Below are 23,892 nucleotides of genomic sequence, written 5' to 3'. Positions count from 1 at the left end.
AGTGGTCCAGGCCCCACCCGTCGTCGGACCCTCTGCTGCTGTTGTGAAAATGAGATGGTTGGGGGGCGCGGGGAGCGTTTGCACAGCCCAACGGCCGTCAGGGAAATCAGTCAATCAGTCGATGGTATTTATGTAGCCCTGACATGTGCACAGCACTGTACTATGCGCTTGGGAGAGTACAACAGAAAGAGCAGACACTTTCTCTGCCCATTCGAGCTTACAGTCTGGAGGGGAAGACAGACACTATGATGACTAAATGTATAATGTGCAATTTAAAGATATGTGTAGAAGCGTTGTGGGGTTGGGGCGAATATTATGTGTCCAAAGGTTACGGATCCAAGTGCACAGACAACGACGAAAGCAAGGGCGGGGGGGCACGAGTGTGCGCTTCCAGCCCCCGGCAGCCCGAGGACTACAGGTCCCAGAAAGCACCGGTCCTTAGAGTGAGCCGGACTGAGCATGCTCTGGCCCTCGCTGGGACAGTGAGGAGAGCAGCCCGGGGGGCGGGTTAACCAGGGCAGGCCCGACGCCCGGTCCGGGATTGTCCTGCTCCGGTCGCGGCTTGGGGTCAGCGGCGATGGGCAGACTCCGACCTTCCAGCCCCCGACCCCCGTTGACTGCCCCACGCAGCGCTCAGCTCGCCCCCTACCCCGCTAGCAGCTAGGGGCGACGAAGAGTTTCTCTCCGAATAATAATAATAATAATAGTATTTATTAAGCGCTTACTATGAGCCAGGCACCGTACTAAGCGCTGGGGTGGACCCAAATAAATCGGGTTGGGCCCAGTCCCTGTCCCACGTGAGGCTCACAGTCTCAATCCCCATTTTACAGATGAAGTACAGATGAGGCACCGAGAAGCAAGTGACCTGCCCAAGGTCACACGGCAGAAAAGTGGCAGAGCCGGGATTGGAACCCATGCCTTTCTCCAGGCTCGTGCTCTATCCACTGCACCATGCTGCTTCTCTGTACATCTGGGAGTACATTTGAGATGCCAGCCTCGGCCAGGTCGGTGGGCAAGGGGTCGGGGTGTCGAAAAGAGGAGCCCACGCCGCCGGGCAGCCGAGACTGGGCAGGGTCGGCCATCCCCGAGGCCCATCTGGCCCTCGCCCCGATGGGCCGTCCCGGGACACATATCGAGGACAGGCGGGACGGTCCCCTTGGCCGTCCGGCGACCAATCGGTTTGGAGCCCGGACGCTCACTGCTGGGCACCGAGCGCCGGCGCCGCCCCTTGCAGGAGGCCGTGCCGAGACTCATTAACGGAACAGTTTTCATAACTCGTTAAGATCGCAGGCTGCCACGGTCCCCGGGGAGCCCCGGAGTCCCCCAGGCCGGCCCCGTCGACTCCGCGCCTGCACGGCAACGGGGCTTGCCAACGTAGACGCGGGGTGGTGGCAGTTAATCGGGAAGACTTCCAGGAGGAGGTGGTGAGGTTTCAGGAGGCCTTGAAGATAGGGCGAGCTGGGATCCGGCGGATTTGCGTGGAGAAGGATTTTTGGCCAAGGGAAAGGACCTGGGCGAGGAGAGAGAAGTCCAGAGGGGCACAACCAGGAGGTGAGCTGGGGAGTAGTGGGAGAAGAGAGCGGATCCCGTTAGAGGGAACTCCTCACCATTGGCTTTAAAGCAGTCCATCACCTTGCCCCCTCCTACCTCACCTTGCTTCTCTCCGACCCCTGGCCCACGTCCTACCTCTGGCCTGGAACGCCCTCCCTCCTCAAATCTGCCAGACAATTACTCTCCCCTCCTTCAAATCCTTACTCAAGGCACATCTCTCTCCTCTGGGGGGCCTTCCCAGACTAAGCCCCACTTTTCCTCATCTCCCACTCCCTTTTGCGTCGCCCTGACTTGCTCCCTTTGCTCTTCCTTCCTCTCCCTGAGCCACAGCACTTACGTATATATCTGTAATTTTATTTATTTATATTGATGTCTGTTTATTTGTATTGATGTCTGCCTCTCCCCTCTAGACTGTGAGCTCGTTGTGGGCAGGGAATGTCACTCTTTATTGCTGTATTGTACTCTCCCAAGCGCTTAGTACATCACTCTGCCAACAGTAAACTCTTAATAAATACGATTAAATGAATGAAAGGATGGGCTCCACGACAGTTCCCTCCACCGCTCTCCTCCTCTGTCCTTCATCCTCCTCCCCACTCAGAGCTCTAGGCCGGAGCTGGATACCCAACAGGTGATTTCGGCTCTGCCACGTGTTTCCCAGGACTGGGGGTAGCCAGGCCGGGCGGCAGGCAGGGATAGGAGCCCCTAAGTTCGATCATTGTGGCCTTACATGGTCTGGGATAGCTGTCTCCTACAGAGCTCCGCTTCCAGCAGGCGCCCAGTATAGCGTTCTGCCCAAGCCGGGGACAGGGGCATTCTTCGCTGTTCCTAGATTCCAACCCGTGTACCTGCGAAAACATCCCTTCGCACGTGCCGTGAACCCTAATTCAGCGATTTGCATAATCAAGTGCAGAAAGAGCAATGGGTTCGGGCGGTGCCGGCGCCGCGTGGTTGTTGGGAAGGCGAGAACGTGGAACCGCAATCTCCTCCGTCCCCGGGAAACGAGGCGGTGCGTGTTCCCGGGCCGGGGGACGGGCGGGTACGGTGGGCAGGGACGGTGGACAGCGGGCTCGGCCCCGGACGGGCTCGAGGTTGCCGGGGAGTGAGGAGGAGGGGAGGGAGCCGAGGCAGGGGAGGAGATGTGCGGGAGATTAACTGAGGAAGTGGCTCCATTAGCGTTCCCTTTTAAGGTGAATTATCCCCTTTGTTCCGCTCCGCCTTGCCTGCGGGGATAAAGTTGTCGCGGAGAATTGTCAAAGCACATTTGGGGGCCGGGGCGGTGAGGCGGAGGGCGGGGCGGGCGAGCCAAAGGGAAAAACAGAAGAGCAGAGCAGAGCGGGTTTGGGGGAGCCTGGGGGAGTCTGCGACCCAGCCCTCAGCGGTCCATTTCGGTCCCCTCCAGCTCTCGGCTTCTGGAGCCTTCTCCGTTCCATGATCCTGGGTCCCCTCCTTTACCCTCCCTGCCCCCCCCACTCCATCTTGGGGTGGCTCGAGGATAGGGTCCCCCCCCGCCCCCGGCCAATCCTTTGTCCGGCCTATTTCAAATGCCCGTGGTGACCCCACTGCTAATTAATCAGTGGTATTTACTGAGCGTTGACTGTGTGCCGAGCACTGTGCTGGGTCGATTACAAACAAGCCCGACTTCCTCCCCTTCCCCCTTCCTCCCCGCTCCCCGGCCGGGACTGATGGACGGACCGTCAGGTCGCGGCCGCAGCTGCGGCTGCAGGTGGCGGCGTTGATGGGCCTGTTGCTGCCGTTGTTGCAGCTGCTGCAGCGATCGATCCCCCGCTCTCCCTTGGCGCAGCCCGCGGCCCTGGTTAAGGGCAATTCGGTGAACCGCTCCTTCTCTTCCCCCACGTTCCCCGCCCCGCACCACCGCCACTGCCGCCGCCTGCAGAATTTTCCTCCGTAATTATAGTCTCGGTTTCCCGGTGTCCCAGGGAGCGAGCCTGGGCACACGGTGGCCAGCCGGCCTTCCCGCGCCTCGGCCGGCCTTTCCGGCTCGCCGGAGAAACCCAGCATTTCCACGCCTTCAGCCGGGCCCACCAGAGGGAACGGGCCATATCCAGGGAATAGAACTGTTCCCAACGAACTGTTCCTCTCCACAGATCCTCCTCCGCCCCCTCCCCACATCTCCTCCTCAGTGCTCCTACCCGCACTTGCATATGTCTTCTAATCCATGACCCTTCTCTTGCCCTCTAGATCAGGAACCAGAAATAGCCAATTTTGGCATCAGCCTGTCAGAGGCCTCTATACTTCAGGCGTCTGGGACAATTAGGTCCGATTAAGGACCTTTGCTTCCAGATTGCAGGCACTGAGTGCCTTTAATCCCTTCCCATGGTTTCTAATAGAGCTTGGATCTTCTTGGCTGTCCAGAAATAGGCTGGAAGCCATGGTCAATGACCACCTTTGCTCTGGTCCAAGATGGGGCCTAATGTGGTCATCACTGCAGAAGCCTGGAGATATTAGAAGTCCAGGAAAGTGTGTTCTGCAGGACAAGAGCCAGGCAACCAAAAAGAAACTCTACACGGCTAATGGGCAGGGTAAAAGTGATCATCGGAGGGGAAAGGTTGAGCTCATGTGAAGGAGATGAAAGGAAAAGCCATAGAGAGAAGCAAGCCGGGTGCAAATAGGAGTTGAGGCAAGTTCAAAACGGACTTTGAAAGGCACCTTGCAGGAGAATCAAAACATTCCTAAAATATGTCAGAGGTGGGAATCTCACTCGAGATCCTGAGGGGCCTGGGAGAGGTGGCAGTGGTAGGGAAAAGCTGGAGTTAACCTCATCTGTAAAATGGGGATTAAGACTGTGAGCCCCCTTTGAGACGACCTGATCACCTTGTAACCTCCCCACTGCTTAGAACAGTGTTTTGCACATAGTAAGTGCTTAATAAATGCCATTATTATTATTATTATTATTATTGAGGGCGGGATGAGGAGAGGGTGACCGGGGCCCCCAGGTCTTCCTTGGCCAACGGGACCCAGATGCCTCGGGCCCAGGAATGGGCAGTGCAAGTAATGCCTGAAGAGACTGAGAGATGCAGAGATGGCAGAGACGTGGGGGTAGGGGATGCCTGCAGGTTTGGCGACTCTACTCATTAATGTCTCTCTGATAAGGTCAAGGCTTCCAGGCAGAGTCTGCTGACCATCTAAGGATCCCACGCTGTCCGGCCAGCATCCACCGATGTCCATCAATTCTTACCATCTAAGGATCCCATGCTGGCCAGCCTGTGTCCACCATTGTTGGCCATCTAAGGATACCAGGCTATTTGGCTAGTGTCCACCAATATTGACCATCTAGGGATCCCACACTGTCTAGCCAGCGTCCACCAATGCTGACCATCTAAGGATCCCATGCTGTTCAGCCAGCATCCACCAATGTTGTCATCTAAGGATCCCGTACTGTCCAGCCAGTGTCCACCAAAGCTGACCATCTAAGGATCCTATGCTGTTCAGTGTCCACCAATGTTGACTGTCAAGGATTCCATGCTGTCCAGCCGATATCCATCGATGGTGGCCGTCTGAGAGTACCAGCTGTACGGCAGAGGTAAGACCCGCGGATCAAAAGCGCGAGATCTTGGTGATCCCTCGGTCTTCTGGAGAGGGTTCGACTGATCCAGGTTGGGGAAGGCTGGATGGAGGAGGGAAGGCTGTCCTCGCCCTCGCCAGGGGAGGGACCCCACTCCCCATGCCTGACAGATAAAACGTTAAAACTGGACGAATCACTACCAGGAACGGTCTGAGGAAGGAAATAGTTTCCTTCTGTCCATAGAGGGCTAGAGGAAGGGGTTTCCTGTGTATACTGAGAAAGAATTGACTGTCAGAGCAGGAATTAGGTAAGGGACCAGCGGCTTGGGGGCAAAAGGAGTCAGGCAGAGACAGGCAGATGGTGAGACAGAGGGATGTGAGAGACAAATAAACCACTGGGGGCAGTTCTCTCCCCCATCCCCCAGCCCAACCCATCATTCATTCTTTCAATCGTATTTATTGAGTGTTTACTGTGTGCAGAGCACTGTACTAAGCGCTTGGGAAGTACAAGTTGGCGACTTATAGAGACAATCCCTACCCAACAACGGGCTCACAGTCTAGAAGGGGGAGACAGACAACAAAAGAGGATGGTCCTTGGGAATGGGGGAAATTCAGTAAGTTTGAGTTTGAACAAAAGCTGGAATTGGCCTTGTCCCTTGGCCGGACCACTTGGTGGCCCTTGTGGCCAGAGCTGGGGGTGGGGAGCGGAGCAGGTAGCTTAGGCCCAGGATGGTGCAGAGTGCAGCCACTGACAGCCAGCACACCACTAGCCCACCTCCAGCATATCTCCATTGGCCAGCATCACCACTTGATTGACAGCAGCCTCCCCCCAGCCCTGCTCCTGTCCACCGCACTGCTCTCTCTCTTCACTAACCTCCCTGGGCTGCTGGCAGCAGGCTGGTAGAGTGAGGAGAGATGAGGGGCGGGGCAAGTGGCATCGCTCCTGGCCTCACAGAACCAGAGAGACCAGGCAGACTGGAGTTTGGGCACGGGCTAGAGGAAGGGCTGGCCTGCAGCTGGAACTTGGGCCATTATTTTTGCTCCTTTCTCCATGAGAGTAGCCCCTGCCCCTGGAGCGCTGGCAGGTGGCTGAGGCTGAGAAGGGACCCAGCCTGGCTGTCCCCGGGCTCCTGGCTTACCGCCCCTCCAACCATTAGTGAGCAGGTGAGGTGTGGTAACGTAGCTGGCTATGTGGATGATTTATTCATTCATTCAATCGTATTTATTTAGCGCTTACTGTGTGCGGAGCACTGTACTAGGCACTTGGGAAGTACAAGTCGGTAACGACGATGCGTTAGGGTGACGTGACTGGCTTTAGAGAAGCCACGTGGCTTAGTGGCAAAAGCACGGGCTTAGGAGTCAGAGGTCGTGGGTTCTAATGCCGGCTCTGCCACTTGTCAGCTATGTGACTCTGGGCAAGTCACTTAACTTCTCTGTGCCTCAGTTGCCTCATCTGTAAAATGGGGTTTAAGGATGTGAGCCCCGCATGGGACAACCTGATTACCTTGTGCCTACCCCAGCGCTTAGAACCGTGCTTGGCACATAATAAGCACTTAACAAATACCATTATTATTATTAATGTGGACGATGCATTGGGGTGACATGGCTGACCACGTGACGATGCACAGGGGTGATGTGACTGGCCACGTGGAAGATGAATTGGTCCCATCTCAAGCTCACTTTGCCTGCCCCGTGCTTACTCCACCCTGTGCTGGACCAAGTTCACAGCTAGCCCTCTGGACAGCCCGGGGGCAGGGGCTGCTCTCCCCAACTTCCAGAGGAGGACACTGAAGAGCCTCAGAGAGGTTTGCAGACTTACCCGATGTCATACAGCAGCCAGCAGCCAGCAGCCGTGCCTTTCTTAGAACCCCGGGCTCCTGGTTCCCAGACTTGGGCCCTTTCCAAGAGTCCACAGCTGTATCCCATATAGTGCCAACCCCCCGACCCCTGACCAGCCTCCTCCTCTCTTCTCTCCCTCTCTAGGTGTGAACAAGGGCTCTTCTGGGTGCTAGTGTCCATCTTGGGGCCACCCCAGGGTTTTCCACTGTCCTCCATCTTCTGTTGTGTGTCCAAGGGTGGGGCACATACATAGGCTTTGCTCAGCCCTCCACAGCCCAGCCCGCAAGGGGCTCTGCGCAGGACTGGGCAGGCCTGACTGTGCCCCCGCACCCCCACCTCTCTCCCCTCGGGCGATGTCTCTCTCCCGTCCCTCCCCTCAGCCCCGGGGAGCTGTCTCTCGCCAGTAGCTCTCCCTCCGCCCCACGGGGCGATCCCTGTGGAGGATTTACAATCCCGGGAGACATCACGTTAGCGGGTTTCGGCATCTGCTCCACGGATGGATGGGGCCGTGAGCAATTAGCGCCGCGCTCGCTCCTGGGCCCGTACCGAGGTTTAATGGAACAGTTCTCTCTGTTGGCTCGAACTTTACACGAATAACGAGGCCGACGATAGGGCTTCGTCAGCCCCCGGCGCGGACCCCCCGAACTCCTGGCGGCCTCGAGGCCTTGCGGTGAGGGAGGTGGACTGCGGGGGTCGCCGGGGCTCGGAGGGCCTAGGGCCTGGCACCAGCCTCTCCACCCCAAGACCCAGTTCTAGGTTCCGGGTCCGGCGGGACGCGGGTCGGCACCATTGGGTCCCCCCGAGCACCGCAGAGACCCCCGTCAGGGTCGACCCTCGCCCGCCCGCGGGGCAAGAGGCCTGCACGGTCCGGAGCCCAGAAAGGAAGGATTCGCCGTCGCAGCAAACAAATTAGTTTATGGATTTTTCTCCCGACTTCAGGGTTCCACGAGGCGCCTCTATTTTTAATTCTCCTGCAATCTCGCTCCCCCTGACTGGGCTTCTTTTGATGTTTCTAAAAATACCGACGCTGTTACCGTCTCTGCCCCGCGACCCGGGGCTAATACAGCCTCCGCCCCGCGCCCCCCCCCCCGCCAACTCCGCCACCGCGCCGATCGTGGGAGCCCCTCTGCCCGGAAGCCCTTCCCCACCCTCCCCGGGAAGAGCTAGGTTTGTCCTGCCGTTGTGGGGGAAAGGGAGGCCTCGGCCGGGGTCCCCGAAGATTGCGGGCGGGCGAGATTCGGGGGTGAAACCTGCGTGCGAACCGCCCGGGGCCGGTGGGTTCGCGTGCGGGGGGTAGGGGGGCCCGGAATGCGGTGGGCTGCGGGGCGGGACGGAAAGGGGTCCCGGGAATCAGCGACCTGAAGCACCCCGAGCATCCGCCGGCCCATGCCGAGCGGCGTTCCCTTGTTTACCGCCGTGCGCCTGTCTCCCCGTCAGACTGTTCACTCCTTTGAGGGCGAGAATTGTCTGCTTACAGTGTGTCTTCCCAAGCGCCAGGGACCTCGCTCTGCATTCACCAGACCCCCAGGCAGCGCCTTGCACAGTTAGGCGCCCAGCACGCTCCCAATCAGTGGTATCTTTTGAGGACTTACTGTGCGCAAGGCACTTGGGAGAGTCCCACACAATAGACGTGGGAGACACGTTCCGTGCCCACAAGGACCTTACGGACTACAGACATCAAGATAAATTACAGATAGGAAGATAGTAAAGTGTGAGGGTAGGAACATAAGTGCTGGAGGGTGGGTTTGAATGTCGAGTGATTAAGGGGTTCAGACGCAAATGCGCAGACTGAAGAGACGACAAATAGAGGAAATGAGGAGATAGGGAAGGCCTCTTGGACGAGACGTGATTTTAGTAGGGCTTTGAAGATGGGGAGAGAAGGGGGAAGGAGTTCCAGGTCAGAGGCAGGACGTGGGAAAGGGATCGGCAGTGAGACAGAGGAGATCGAGATACAGTGAATAGGTTGGCGTTCGAGGACATAAGTGTGGGGGCTGGGTTGTAGTAGGAAATCAGTGAGGTCAGGTAGGAGGGGGAGATCTGATTGAGTGCCTTAAAGCCGATGTAAGGCATTTCTGTTTGATGTGGGGGCGGTGGGCAGCCACTGGAGGTTCTCAGAGAGGGGGGAGACGTGGACTGAATGCTTTTTTAAGAAAACTGATCCAGGCAGTAGAGTGAAGTATGGACTGGAGTGGGGAGAGGCAGGGAGATCACCGAGGAGGCTGATGCAGTAGTCAAGGCGGGATAGGATAAGTGCTTGGATCAGCGTGATGGTAGTTTGGGTAGAGAGGAAAGGCGGAGGCTAGAGATGTTGTGAAGGAAGAACTGACAGGCTTTGGTGAAAGACTGAATATCCGGGTGGAAAGAGAGATAAGCACAGCGTCTTGCACACACTAGGCTTCCAGTAGGGCACCTTGCACACAATTGGTGTGTATACACACGTATACACACTACTGCTCAGACATTGAGGAGAGAAGAGCTTTAGCCAGCCAGAGATGAAGATTTTCCGCTTTGCTATCTAACCCTCGGGGCCCCAAGCTCACGCCTCGCGGACTGAATCCCCTCTGGGCTCCGGTCTAATGTACTTTTCGGTCCCCAAATATTCCTCACCGCACACAGGGAGGCTGCTGCTCATTACCTCCTCAAAGGAGTGTTATGTCAGCAAGCACGGCCAAGCCACTCTCTCCCTCGTCTCTCTCCCCCATATCAAGCGGATCACCTCTCCCCCGCTCCCCCAACTCGCTGGTAGTCCTATTTGATGGGGGTGGGGATCCTCTCCCCTCCCCATCACCTCCACTCCCTTTCTCCCCCTTCCCAGATCTCTTTCCTTGGATCCTCTGATCCCCCTTATTCCTCCCTCCCCCATCCCTCCCTCTCCGTCTTCCCACTCTCTCCCATCCCCCGCTTCGTCAGGAGTCTCTGATCCTGCATCAGAGGAGCGGAGGGGTGGCCACTGGAAGGGATTAACTGAGCCGGAAAGAGCCGGCCCTGGGCGGTGTGGGGGAGGGCCCGGTGTGGGGGGGAGGGAGGAGGGACGGGAGGGGAGAGGAACATGGTGGGGAGATGGATGCAGGCTCCCCCGGGTCCTTAGGGCTCCATGGAACTGACTTTGACAGACGACCACCTTGGGCTCAGCTCCTCTCAGAGAAATTCTTCCGTCTCTGCAGTAACAGGGTCTGCCTGGACCTTTGACCTCGGTGGGCTTCATGAGCCTGCATCTCCTTCTGGATGCCCTAAAGCACTTCCAGTGCAGATATCTTTCATTCATTCATTCATTCATTCAATCGTATTTATTGAGCGCTCACTGTGTGCAGAGCACTGTACTAAAAGCTTGGAAAGTACAGTTTGGCAACAGATAGAGACAATCCTTACCCAACAATGGGCTCGCAGTCTAGAAATCGCCTTTTACTTGCTGACTCCCTTGTTCATTTATTTGAGTGCTAGTGAGCAGAAAGAACAGTCCTAAGCACTTGGGAGATGTCCTATACAGTGCTCTGCTCTCAGCAGGTGCCCAGTACAGCACTCTGGGCACAGTAGGTGTTCAGTACAGCACTCTAGTTTGTGCAGAACACAGCGGGTGCCCAGTTCAGTGCTCTGTACACTGAAGGTGCTCAGTATAGTACTCTGCATACAGAAGATGCCCAGTGCTGTGCTTGGAGTATGGTGAGCATCCAATACAGCACTCTGCCCTTAGCAGACACCCAGTACCTTACTGCACACAAGAGGTACCCACTGCATCACTTTGCACATAGAAGATGCTCAACCACTCGTATTGATCAATTGATTAGATTTCCTGGGAAATAATGAAGACTCCAGTTTAACTGAGCATCTTCTGAGCAACTCCAGGGCCCAGTTTCCAGAGTCCAGCCTTCCGAGAAGATGGGGACCCCAGAGATAGGGACCGTGGGCTACAAACACAGTAGCATAACAAAGGGCAATCTTTACTCGTGGGGCAAACCGAGACTTTGACAGGAAGATAGGAAAGCAGTGTTTCCCCTTGCCCAGAGTCCCGGTGGTCAGGACTACTTCTCCAAGCCCCCCATCTTCACCCACCCCCAACTCGGGCTTTGCCCGGCCCTGCCCCTCCTCCTCCTCCTCCTCCTCCGTTCCCAGAATTGCCTTCAGAGGTGCGATTGTCCCCCGGGGTCGGGCTATGACGAAGCCAGTTTGGAGCTTCCATTATTTCCATTATTTGCTTTTGACTTTGCTATTTGTTAGAGCAGACCGGGAAACCGGCCAAATGATAGGGTTTCCAGGGTGTTGGCGAGCTGTAGACCCGCTTCCCCGGGAGGAAGCGGCAGCCGATTCGGGTTTCAAGAAGCGGCTAAAGTGCAGCTTCCGCCGGCATGACGGGGGGTCGCTGGGGGCTGCGGGGGAGCCTGTGCCCAGGAAAAGTAGAACGAGAGGGCAGACCATACCGCACCACATCACCGCATCCCCAGGGCGATTGAGAGAGCCACGGTCGGAGACCGGGGATTTCATTTCTGCACTTGGCCCGCAGTGGGCTTGAACACAGACACTTCAAAGCCCCCAGCGAGGAAGGAGAGAGGCTTTTTTTAAAAAAAATAGTATTTGTTAAGCGCTTACTATGTGCCAGTCACTGTTCTAAGTGCTGGTGTAGATACCAGGTAAGAGGGTTGGACACAGTCCATGTCCTCACAGTCTTAATCCCCATTTTACAGATGAGATGACTGAGGCACAGAAAAGTTAAGTGATTTTCCCAAGGTCACACAGCAGACAAGTAGTGGAATCTGAGATTAGAACTCAAGTCCTTCTGACTCCCAAGCTGTGCCCTATCTACTAGGCCATGGTGCTTCTCGGTTGGGGTGATTGGAAGATATTCTTTTTCTGGGGTAGCCGGGCCCCAGAAAAGGTCTCCAGAGGGGGTCCGGCCTGACAGCAAGAGGGGACGAGAGGATTCTGGGAAAAGACACAGCCACCCATTGGCGTGGCCTAGCTGGGAGGGGAGTGGGAGGAGTCTTTGGGAGGCTCTCACAGGGCACCTGCATTTCTCCTCTAACAAATGCCACCGTTAGTTGGTCATCATTACCATTAAATGGGTGGGGAATTTAGTGCCAGGCAAGTGTCACAGTGGCTGCCTCCCTGCCCTGGATTGGAGAGTTCTCCAGAGATTCGAGGGATCCCTACCCTCAAGTCTGACTGGGTGTTCCAAAACCAGGTGAGGAGATGGCTTATTGGCTCAGTGCTCCTGTCCTTGTCCCAGAGGAAACAGAAACCGCTCAATACCCCTGACTCTCCCCTCTCCATCCTTGACTCTCCCCAGTGACCCAGAATGGACCATCCAACCCCCCTCACTTTCCCCTCTCCATCCCTGACTCTCCCAAGGTGACCCAGCACGAACCGAGGTACCTAGTACAGATCCCCACCCCCGTAACCCTGGTGACAGAGGGCTGGTCAGTGGCTGAGTGCCGGGTTTGCACTGGCCCTGATGCCCCTTGCTCTTGCTCTCGGGGAGCGGCTGGCTCAGCCCCACCCGGGCTCCTGCGGCGATAATTTAGACTCTATCAGGGGAGCAACAACAACAAGAAGACAAATGAGCGCAGCCGTCTCTTGGTAAAGGAAATCTAATAGGTTTCCTTTCTGAAGGTGCCTGCGGCCAGGATAAATCTCACCCGATAGAGGGCCCGTTGTGCTTTGTGACTAATTACAAATGACTTAGGGCTGGCTGAAGCCCTGGCCGGAGCCCCTGTGGGTGGGCACCCTGGCACTCGCCCCTGAATGCAATCACCGTGGCCACCCTGGCACTGCCAGGCTCCTCTGTGGTGGCCAGGGCAGTGACAGGACCTGGTCTTGCCTGGGTATGTCATCCGACTTAACAGTAATAATAATAATTGTGATATTTGTTAAGCACTTGCTTTATGCTAGGCACTGTACTAAGCGCTGTGGTAGGTACTAGGTTAATTGGTTTGGACACAATCTCTCTCCCACATAGGGCTCAAAGTCTTAATCCCTATTTTCCAGATGAGGTAACTGAGGCTCAGAGGAAGTGCAGTGACTTGCCTAAAGTCACACAGTAGACATGTGTGGAGACAGAATTAGAACCCGGGTCTTTCTGACTCCCAGACCAGTGCTCTATCCACTAAGCCATGCTGCTTCATCTTCTTCAAAGAACAAGTGTAAACAAATCTCGCCCAGAGACCATCCCCGAGTGGCTTTGTCCAGACATAGAGAGTCTCCCACCCAGTTTCTGGGCCTCGGTTCCTCAGCTGCAGCTGCTTGCCCCCTTCCACCTCCAGGACAGCCGGGGGACTCTGGGGTCTCCCCAGCCGAGCCCATCTGGGTCCCCATGAAAAACAGCACAGGTCTGGAAGTCAGAAGGTCATGGGCTCTAATCCCGGCTCCATCACTTATCTGCTGGGTCACCTGGGCAAGTCACTTCACTGTGCTTCAGTTATCTCGTCTGTAAAATGCAGATGGAGACTGTGAGCCCCACATGAAACAGGGACTCTGTCCAACCCAATTTGCTCGTAACCACCCCAGTGCTTAGTACATTGCCTGGCACATAGTAAACACTTAACAAATACCACAATTATTATTATTATTATTATTGTTGTTGTTGTTATTATTATTATTATTATACGACTCCTGTGCCCAGCACTGAATGGCAGCAGGGGCCTCACCTCCTGCCACAGCCCTGCTGGGGGGTCGGGGAAGGGGGCCGGCTGGGGTGCAGAAAGTGATGTTTACCTCATCCTTGGGAAGGCTCATGGCTGGGGCCGGGGGCAGTGGCCTTAGGAGGCTGGGAGCCCTGGGTCCCCATGGCCACCTGAAGCTCATGGCCTCATTGCTTCCTGTGAGACTGGTGGCCTGGGTGTCCTCTCTACCACAAGAAACTTTGGGGCCCATCAATGGGCCGAGCTCGGACCCTGCAGATTGGGGGTCTGGGCCTCTGGACCCGAAGTGATCCCTAACAGGCACGGGCAGTGGGCCGGACCCACGTGGGGGTGATGGGGTTCCCCATAGTGCGGATGAGGTTGATGATGGGACCTGAACTCCAGAGGGAAAGGTTCAGGAAAGGTTCAGGATCCTTTGTTCTCTTCCAAACGGTGTGCCCGTCCTCTGTGGGGTGGGGAGTCTGGCCCGTGCTGTATTGTCAAGGGCTGGACAGATGTGATCCCCGAAGATGCCGCCCAGTGAAAACTCTTCAAGGATGATGGATAAACAGGCCAAGCCCATGGAGTGGGGGGGGGGGGGGCGGAGGGGTAGGAGTGGGGGTTCTGGCCTGTTTCCCCAGCCCTTTCCTTTGGGGTTCCAGGCCCAAGGAATCTCAGGAGGAAACTGAGGTTGAAGTTGTCAGGGAGGTGGCTGGCGACCCCAGTCCCAGGGGGCAGAGACAGCTGGGGAAAGCAGAATGTGGCTTGAGTTTCCCCTTGCTCAAGGCAGTCAATCAATAGTATTTACTTAGTCCTCACTGTGTGCAGTGCCATATGGAGTGCTTGGGAGAGTACACTAGGGTAGGTAAAACCAATCCCTGCCCTCAAGGAGCTCATAATCTAGCACTCAGAAGGGTTGGTGAGGTCAGTCCAGACTGCAGAATGGCTTTGTGGCCCAAGACCAGCATTAATGCCACAGACCAGCCCACTCCAATTTAGTGGTTTGTAAAAACCCGGAGCCCACATGGAGCCTAGCCAACATTTCCAATTGCCATAAAAATGACCTAAACCGAATGCCTACATTGACTTGTGGGAAAATGCCAAGAAGCATTGAAAAACAGCATGGCCTAGTGGATATAGCTCAAGCACAGGAGTCAGAAGGACCTGAGTTCTAATCCCGGCTCCACCACTTGTCTTCTGTGTCACCCTGAGCAAGTCACTTCACTCTTCAGTGCTTTAATGACCCCATCTATAAAATGGGGATTAAGACTGAGAGCTCCATGTGGGACAGGGGCTATGTCCAACCTGGTAACTTTTATCTACCCAATGCCAGTACAGTGTCTAGCACATAATAAGCACTTAACAAATACCATTAAAAACAATCCTAATAAAAATGAGGAAAGCTCAGGAAAAATCATATATGAGGAGACAGGTATTGTTATGTGTAATAACCCCCAAAGCTCTCCCCAAATCTAATCCCAGGGAGAAAGTGGGGTGATTTCCACAGTTTAGGAGGATATAGCCAGGCTCTTGGGATAAATTTATAAAGCGGATGATTACACTTACTCCCTACTACCCTGAAACTGGAGTCTCACCCTGCTTTCCCCCTCCTACCTTGTAAACTATCTCAGGGTCCTACTAAACCATAGTCTCCTTAAAGGTAGAGAACGCATCTGCTGACTCAGTTGCACTCTAAAGTGCTTTTTACAGTGCTCTGCACACTGTAGGCATTCAGGAAATACTATCAATTAGTTGATGGATTGACTGACAAGAACTGCGCTTAGTTGGATAAGGGTTGAGAGAGCAGTCTGCAGTTACCTGCTGCGTCTCTCTTCCTCTGCACCCCCAGAGACCAGATGAGTTGGTGGGGAAGCCGTTTGAGGGCTTTCACCCTTGGATTTCTCCCCGGGTCGGCTCTGCCTCTCCCGCCAGCCTCTGCTCTGACCCCTGAGCCCAGCACTCTGGGGCGGAAGACAGCCACAGAGCAGACAGCTGGCTCTAATGGAGGGTTTCCTCCCTCGATTTGGAGGCAAGAGGCCCCAGAGGTCGGACACGCTGGAGCTCTGAGTATCAGGAGCATCAATAATTAAGAACGCCATTTCTCCGGCAAAGCACTGCAAAACCTTCCTGAGCGAAATCCATCTTGTTTAATATGCACTCTGACTTTCACACCCGCCGCGGAGGGAGCACAGATGAAGTGAAGAGGGAATGCAGAGGGAGCGCAGAGGGAGCACGGGGAGACTGTGGTGGGAGCATAGAGGGAGTGCAGTGAAAGAGGGGAGGGAGTGCAGCGAGAGTATGGAGGGAGCACAGAGGGAGTGCAGTGAAAGCACAGAGGGAGCGCAGTGAGAGTGCGGAGGGAGCACTGAGGGAGCGCAGCAAACGTGGAGGGATCAGAGAGGGAGCATGGTGAGAGCACGGAGAGAGTCTGGAGGGAGCACAGTGAGAATGTGGATGGAGCATAGAAGGAGCAAGGCTAGTCATGAAGAGCAGCCAACCGAGGTCCAGGTGCGAGGTCTGCCAGAACGTGATCACGGCAGTGGCCACGGTGGCCACAAAGCCAGACTTTTGGATGATCTGGCTGAGGACAAGGCGTCAGTAGTATCTCACAGGTGCTGTGGCTAGAAGTATTTCTCACACCGTGTCCCCCCAAACCCTATCAGTCAATCCAGAATATTTATTAAGCACTAAGCACTTGGGAGAGAACCATATGGAAACAATAGACTTGATCTTTGCCCTCAAGGAGCTACAGTATAACGGAGGAGACAGACACTAGAGTAAATTCCAGGTAGTGGGGAGTAACAGAATTTAAAGATGTGAACATAAATGCTACTGAAGGTGCTTAGATAGGGAAGGCAGAAGTGTTGAAGTGGCAGTTGGAGAAGCAACATGGACAAGAGGAAAGGCAATGGGCTTGGGAGTCAGAAAACCTGGGTTCTAATCCCATCTCTGTCAACTGCTTGCTGTGTGACCTAGGGCAAGTCACTTCACTTCTCTGTTCCTCAGTTTCCTCAACTGTATAATGGAGATTCAATCCTTGCTCTCTCTCCTACGTAGACTGTAAACCCCATGAGAGACAGGGACTGTGTTCAACCTAATTAACTTGTACCTACCCTGTGCTTAGAAGAGTGTTTGACCCTTAGTAAGTGCTCAACAAATACCATGACAAAAAATAGATTGGGGGAAATGAGAAATTATTTAGGGAAGGCCCCCTGTAGGGGATGGGCTTTCAGAAGGGCTTTAAAGGTGGGAAAAGCAGTGACCGGCTGGGTATGAAGGGGAGGGGGTTCCAGCAGGAAGGGAAGGTGTGAGCAAGAAGGTGGTGGTGTGAGAGATGAGAGTGAGGCAGAGTGAATAGGTTGGCTTGAGAGGAGCAAAGGGTGTGATCCAGAATTTAATGAGAGGAGAGAGTGGATGAGTGGGAGGAAGAGAATTGACTGAGTGCCATAAAACCAGTGGTCAGGAGTTCCCGCTTGATCAATCAATCAATCAATCAATCGTATTTATTGAGCGCTTACTATGTGCAGAGCACTGTACTAAGCGCTTGGGAAGTACAAATTGGCATCACATAGAGACAGTCCCTACCCAACAGTGGGCTCACAGTCTAAAAGGGGGAGACAGAGAACAGAACCAAACATACCAACAAAATAAAATAAGTAGGATAGAAATGTACAAGTAAAATAAATAAATAAATAAATAAATAGAGTAATAAATATGTACAACCATATATACATATATACAGGTGCGGTGGGGAAGGGAAGGAGGTAAGACGGGGGGATGGAGAGGGGGACGAGGGGGAGAGGAAAGAAGGGGCTCAGTCTGGGAAGGCCTCCTGGAGGAGGTGAGCTCTCAGCAGGGCCTTGAAGGGAGGAAGAGAGCTAGCTTGGCGGATGGGCAGAGGGAGGGCATTCCAGGCCCGGGGGATGACGTGGGCCGGGGGTCGATGGCGGGACAGGCGAGAGCGAGGTACAGTGAGGAGATTAGTGGTGGAGGAGCGGAGGGTGCGGGCTGGGCAGTAGAAGGAGAGAAGGGAGGTGAGGTAGGAGGGGGCGAGGTGATGGACAGCCTTGAAGCCCAGGGTGAGGAGTTTCTGCCTGATGCGCAGATTGATCGGTAGCCATTGGAGGTTTTTGAGGAGGGGAGTAATATGTCCAGAGCGTTTCTGGACAAAGATAATCCGGGCAGCAGCATGAAGTATGGATTGAAGTGGAGAGAGACACGAGGATGGGAGATCAGAGAGAAGGCTAGTGCAGTAGTCCAGACGGGATAGGATGAGAGCTTGAATTAGCAGGGTAGCAGTTTGGATGGAGAGGAAAGGGCGGATCTTGGCAATGTTGCGGAGCTGAGACCGGCAGGTTTTGGTGACGGCTTGGATGTGAGGGGTGAATGAGTGGGGAGGAATGGACTACCATTGGAGGTTTTTGAGAGGTAGAAAGAAAAGTGCAGAACAATCAATCAATAGTATTTGTTGAGCACCTACTGTTCACAGAGGGCTGACCTAAGCGTTTGAGAGAGTGCAATACAATGGAGTTGGTAGACATGATCCCTGCCCTCAAGGGGCTTGCAAGCTATTTAAATTATATTTTAGAAAAATGATCCGGGCATGAGAGGGATGAGGATTTGGAAGGGAAGAAACTGGAGGCAGGGAAGTCAGTATGGAGGCTGATGCCATAGTTGAGCTGGGATATGACAAGCGCTGGAACGAGCAATGTGGCAGTTTGATGGAAAGGAGTGGGCAGATTCTGGAAGTGTGGAAGAAGAACCGACAGGATCTGGGGACAGACTGACAAGTTGAAAGAAAGGGAAGAGTCTAGGATAATGCCAAGTTTGTGGGCTTGAGAGGCAGGGAGGTTGATGGAGATGTCCACTATAATGGGAACGTTTGATGGAGGAGAGGGAGAGCTCTGCCCAAGAAATGAGGAATCTGGGTGCTTTTCTGGCCAACTGGCTGCCAGTATTGAACATTTTCACTTGGTTGATCAATCAGTACTATTTATTGAGCATCTACAGTGGGTGGAGCACTGTTCTGAGTCCCTTCTGTGCATGAGGCACTGACCTGTGTGTCTACTGCATACAGGGCTCTGTACTGGAAGCCTACTGTATATAAGGCACTGTATTGTGAGTCTACTGCACATGGGGCACTGTACTAAACACTTGGCAGAGTAAGAGATGTGGTCCCTGCCCTCAAGGGGCTCAAAATCTGACAAGGAAGCTCATCAGACAGAAGCCAGTCACAAATACATTAATTGGAGGAGAAAGAAACAAAGCTCTCACTGCTGCTACTGTTGCTGCTGCTGCTGCCAGGAATATGTTAGGAGAAATAAATACCTGTCAGTTAATGTAAGTGGAGCATCTGGCCGAGTGCTAAGGGCTGGTCTGGGGTGGACATCAGCCACCAACCATCGATTCCCCGGGTCTGGGTGGGCAGACCCAGCTCCTCCCCCCAGGTTGTGATTCAGGGGGCCAAGGGCGAAGGGGGAGGGGCGGGGGTGGGTGGTATTCATCAATCGATCAGTCAATGATATTTACTGCCTTTATTACAGTCCTCTAGGCTGCAAGCTTCTCTAAGGGAGGGAATCTGTCTACCAACTGTTACATTGTACTCTCTGAAGTGCTTAATATAGTGCTCTGCACGCAGTAAGCACTCCATAAATATGATTGATATTCAGCATTTATTGTGTGCAGAACACCATTGTAAGTGTTTGGGAGAGTAATAATAATAATAATAATAATAATGGCATTTGTTAAGCACTTACTATGTGCCAAGCACTGTTCTAAGCACTAGGGGGGGATACAAGATAATCAGGTTGTCCCACATGGGGCTCACAGTCTTAATCCCCATATTCCAGATGAGGTAACTGAGGCACAGAGATAGTAGAGTTGGTAGGCACTTTCCCTGACTGAAAGGAGCTTACAGTCTAGAGGGGGAGACAGATATTGAAATAAAGTGTGGATATGTACAGATGTGCTGTGGGGCTGAGGATGGGGCGAGTATCAAATCCTTAAAGGGTACAGATCCAGGTGCAAGGGTGACGCAGAAAGGAGAGGGAATTGCTAGAAATGAAGACTTAGTCAGGGAAGGCCTCTTGGAGGAGGTGTGATGGCAGGTCCACGGCTCAGACTTCTCCCCGTGTGGAAAGCCCTTTCCAGAAACAGAGCCGACTCTCAGAGATGGTCGGGCGAGGGGCCCAGCTGGGCTGCCCCCCGGGGCACCTATCGTCTCTCAGCTAGATTTCAAGGGTGTTTCTGTCTCGCTATTCCAGCTGCCCTATCGTCGCCCTCGGAGGGGACAATCAGGGGGGTCAGTCCCGGCCTGTTTCATGGTGCATTCAGAGTGTTTCTGAATACGCTCCCTGTGCCATTTCTGAACCCTCTGAGAGATCAGAACTGTTCCCCAAACATAGACACCCCAGTTAGCACTTCATTATGCAGCTGTTATTCCATGAAGAGATGCATTCACGGGATAATGTTCACATTCCTTAAACAACCATTGTCCGGACTCCAACTGTGCACGGAGCTGGGCCCCGGGCCCCGGCTGGGCAAGGGTGGCACCGTTCTGGGTAGTGCGCAAGGACTCAGTAGAGGTGGGTGGAGTAACCACACAGGACAACCCCGAAAGAAAACCGCTTCCTTGTTCCTGTATCACTGCCTGGCCCAACATTGCTCCCTTCTGGCCAAGAGTAGTATTATGCCCAGAGCCTGGCACGGGTGTATTAGCCCCCCAGGGTCTTGGCCCAGGGGAAGTCTGGGTCCGGGCCATGCCATTCTCAAGGTCACTACTACTAATAATAATAATTATGGTATTTGTTAAGAGCTTACTATGTGCCAAGCACTGTACTAAACGCTGGGCACTTTACTAAACTGGCAGGGCTCTGTCACCCACTTTCTGTCACTTCCCCTCTCCACCCTCCCTAGAATCTAAGCTCTTTGAGGGCAGGGACTGTGGCTTTCACCTCTACTGCACTGCCCCAAGTGCACGATACAGTGATCTGCACGTAGTAAGGACTTAGTAAATATTGTGGTGGCAGTTCTTCCGTTTCACCCCGGCTCCACAGGCAGTCAGGGGAGAGCCAAGGTCTCCCAGGAGCCCCTGCTCCAAAACAGCAACCCAGGACAGCGACTCCAATCCTGACTGTCACACAGCAGGATGGCCTGCCTGCTGCCATGGGCTTCCAGCAGCCCCTGTGCCAGGACAATGACCCCAGTCCCGCCTACCACATGAGGGCTGGTCTGCTGCCATGGTCTCCCAGCAGCTCCTGCCCTACCACACTGTTTGAGACTGGTATTCACCGAGTCTATAAGACATATGTTCTGCCCTCCCAACGTGTGTGTGTCCCATTTCAGCTCCCCTCCTTGCACCAGCTTGGATATCCTGCTTTGCCCAAGTAAATGGAGCCCGACCTTGTCCTGCAGACAGTCTGAGCGTGGTCCCGGTGGCCTAGCCGCCTGCTGACCCGCAGCCAGAGGACAGTGAGGGGCTGTACTGGGTGGGGAGGGGGCTCTCACAGGAGCCAGTGGGGTCTGAAGGCCTCTGCCCTTGCTTGGGACCCTGTTCAGCGGGAGCCAGGGAGATTATTGGTTGATTGATGGATTCTGATCCTCAGGGAACACTGGGCTGTGTTCTTGGGTGTCCCTCTGGGAGGGCAGGACGGTCAGTGTCCCTGAGTGTCCCCGTTGCCCCCAACCTTGCTGTGGAGGCAGATAGTGGGAGCTGGGCTTGTTCCAAACCAAGTATCCCAGCTCCTTGCTGGGGGCCGAGAAACCACTCTAGGCTCCAGCCCCTCCCCTGGCCTCATTCTGTCCTGGCCTGATCCGGGACTGAGGGGTGGGGAGTGGGGGAGAAAAATGGGGGAGGGGACTGGGGGCATCGCGGCCAGTGACCCAGAAAACATGGAAAGGCTTCTGTGCCTCTGGAGACCACCCACCCCCTCGGAGCCGAGTCCCTTCGTGTCTCAGCCAGCAGCCGGGGGGAAGGAGGGCTTTCTCCATCCGTTCCCGCCTCCCCCTCCCCCAGCCTCAGTCCGTGACCTCGCTTAATGCCTGCTGGCAGCCACTCGTCCCTCGCCTTCCCGCTTGCCATTCATGGTTTTTTTTTTTTCCCTGCGTGGGGACTCCTGGGATCAGCGAGCAGCAAACAGGAACAAAATCTCTATTTTCCGCCTTCGCGCGCTCTCTCTTTCTCTCGGCTCTGACCCCTCCGTGCCCCGCTGCTGTTGTCCGGAGGTGGAAAGCCCCCGATAAAAAGCGGGGAAACCTAACAGGGCGGTGTATGTGTGTGTGTGTGGGGGGGTGCTCCTGTGCTTTGCACACAATGGGCGCTCACAAATAATATTGATTGATTGATTGATTGATTGGGAGGCAGAGGACCCGGCGTCTCGCTGGCCGCTCGGTTAGGTTCCGGCTCGCTCCCCACCCACCCGAACGCCAACCGGCAGAAAGGACCTTGGCCCGGGGCTGGGCGGGGGCGGGGGGACCCGCAAATAGAGGACCCAGACCCCGAACCCCCGCGACTTGGCTCCGCGCGCGCGTGGGTGTGCGGGGCCTGGACGCGCAGGCTTCGTCGCGGGCGGGAGCGGCTGACCGCCGCCACCCCGGGGGACTTCTCCACTGGACAGAGTGCAGCCCGTCGTGTCCGGGGCTCGGTAGCCCGAGCTGCCGCTCGCCCGCCCGCCGTGCACGCAGAGCGGGAGCCGGCTGCGGTGTCGCCCTCGATTAGCTAATAGTGTCTTCATTTCAGGCTCAGTAACTCGCGGGCTGACAGTCCTCCCTGTCAGCGCAACGCGCCGGACTACATCACCGCCCCCTCACCGTCCTCACCAACCCCCTCACCGTCCTCACCAACCCCCTCACCGTCCTCACCGCCCCCTCACCGCCCCCACTGCCCCCTCGCCATCTTCACCGCCACCTCACCATCCTCACCGTCCCCTCACCGCTCTCATCATCCTCACCTCGGCCTCCCCAGTACGGCAAGGGGCTCGGCCAACGGTCCCCGGTCCCGATAAAATCCTCGCGCTGCTAGGGGCGGCTGGCAATCAATCAATCGTATATACCTAGTGCTTACTGTGAGCAGAGCACTGTACTAAGGGCTTGGGAGAGACAATATAACAGACACATTCCCTGTCCACAACGAGCTTATAGTCGCAGCATGGCTTAGTGGCTAGAGCAGGGCCTGGGAATCAGAAGGTCATGAGTTCTAATTCCGGCTCCCCCACTTGTCTTCTGTGTGACCTTGGGCAAGTCACTTCACTTCTCTGGGCTTCAGTTACCTCATCTGTAAAATGGGGGTCGAGACTGTGAGCCCCACGTGGGACAGGGAATGTGTCCAACCCGACTTGCTTGTATCCACCCCAGCGTTTAGTAGAGTGCCTGGCACATAGTAAGAGCTTAACAAATACTATTATTATTATTATTAGTCTAGAGTGGGGAGACAGAGATCATTATGAATAAATAAATTATGTATGTGTACATGACTGCTAGGGGGCTGAAGGGGTGGGGGTGAATAAAAGGAACTAACCAGGGTGATGCAGAAGGGAGAAGGAGGAAAGGAAACAAGGTCTTAGTCGGGGAAGTCCTCTTGGAGGAGATGTGCCTTCAATAAAACTTTGAAGGAAGGGAGAGTAATTTTTGGATATGAAGAGGGAGGTGTTCCAGGCCAGAGGCAGGATGTAGGCGGGAAGTCGTCAGGGAAATAGGAGAAATCGAGATACAGTTAGTAAGTTGGTGTTGAGGAGTGAAGTGTGCAGGCTGGGTTGCAGTAGCAGAGCAGTGAGGTCAGGTCGGAGCGGGCTGAGTGTTTTGAAGCCGATGGTAAGGACTTTCTTTTTGATGCAGAGGTAGATGGGTAACCGCTGGAGGGTCTTGAGGAGTGGAGAAGCATGGCCTGAAGCTTTCTTTAGAAAAATGATCCGGATGCAGAGTGAAGTATGGAATAGAGTGAGGTGAGAGAAGAGGCAGGGAAGTCAGCAAGGAGGCTGAGACAGTATTCAAGTCAGGATAGGATAAGTGCTTGGATTAATGCAGTAGGAATTTGGATGGAGGGGAAAAGATGGATTTTCATGATGCGAAAATTGAACCAACAGGATTTAATGATAGATTGAATATGTGGGTTGAATGAGAGAGGAGTCAAAGATAACATCCAGGTTATGGGATTGTGTGACAGGAAGAATGGTGGTGCCATCTACAGTGATGGCACTACGGGGAAGACAGGGTTTAGGTGGGACGATAAGAAGTTCAGTTTTAGACATTTTAAACTTGAGGTGACAAAAGGACATCCAAGTAGAGATGTCTTGAAGGCAGGAGGAAATGCAAGACTGCAGAGATGGGAAGAGATCAGGGCTGGAAATGTACATTTGGAAATCATCCGCATAGA

At 54.6% G+C, this 23,892-nt stretch overlaps 1 protein-coding gene across 6 annotated transcripts in view; it reads left to right on the top strand.

The window, feature by feature from the left end:
• SEMA6D (semaphorin 6D) overlaps positions 1 to 23,892 on the top strand; it is an 84,190-nt gene that overhangs the window by 20,304 nt on the left and 39,994 nt on the right. For 5 of the 6 annotated variants that reach the window (XM_038750183.1, XM_038750187.1, XM_038750188.1 and 2 more), the window contains one exon: positions 4,663 to 5,092. The gene's annotated coding sequence lies outside the window, so the exon portion shown is untranslated. Of the gene's footprint in view, positions 1 to 1,313; positions 1,552 to 4,662; positions 5,093 to 23,892 lie in introns of those variants that run through there. The other variant, XM_038750184.1, reaches the window with a different exon arrangement.

The sequence above is a fragment of the Tachyglossus aculeatus genome, chromosome 8, assembly GCF_015852505.1.
Source record: "Tachyglossus aculeatus isolate mTacAcu1 chromosome 8, mTacAcu1.pri, whole genome shotgun sequence".
NCBI lineage: Eukaryota > Metazoa > Chordata > Mammalia > Monotremata > Tachyglossidae > Tachyglossus > Tachyglossus aculeatus.
The sequence above is the reverse complement of the archived record's forward strand: the minus strand, read 5'-3'. Positions and strand labels throughout refer to the sequence as shown.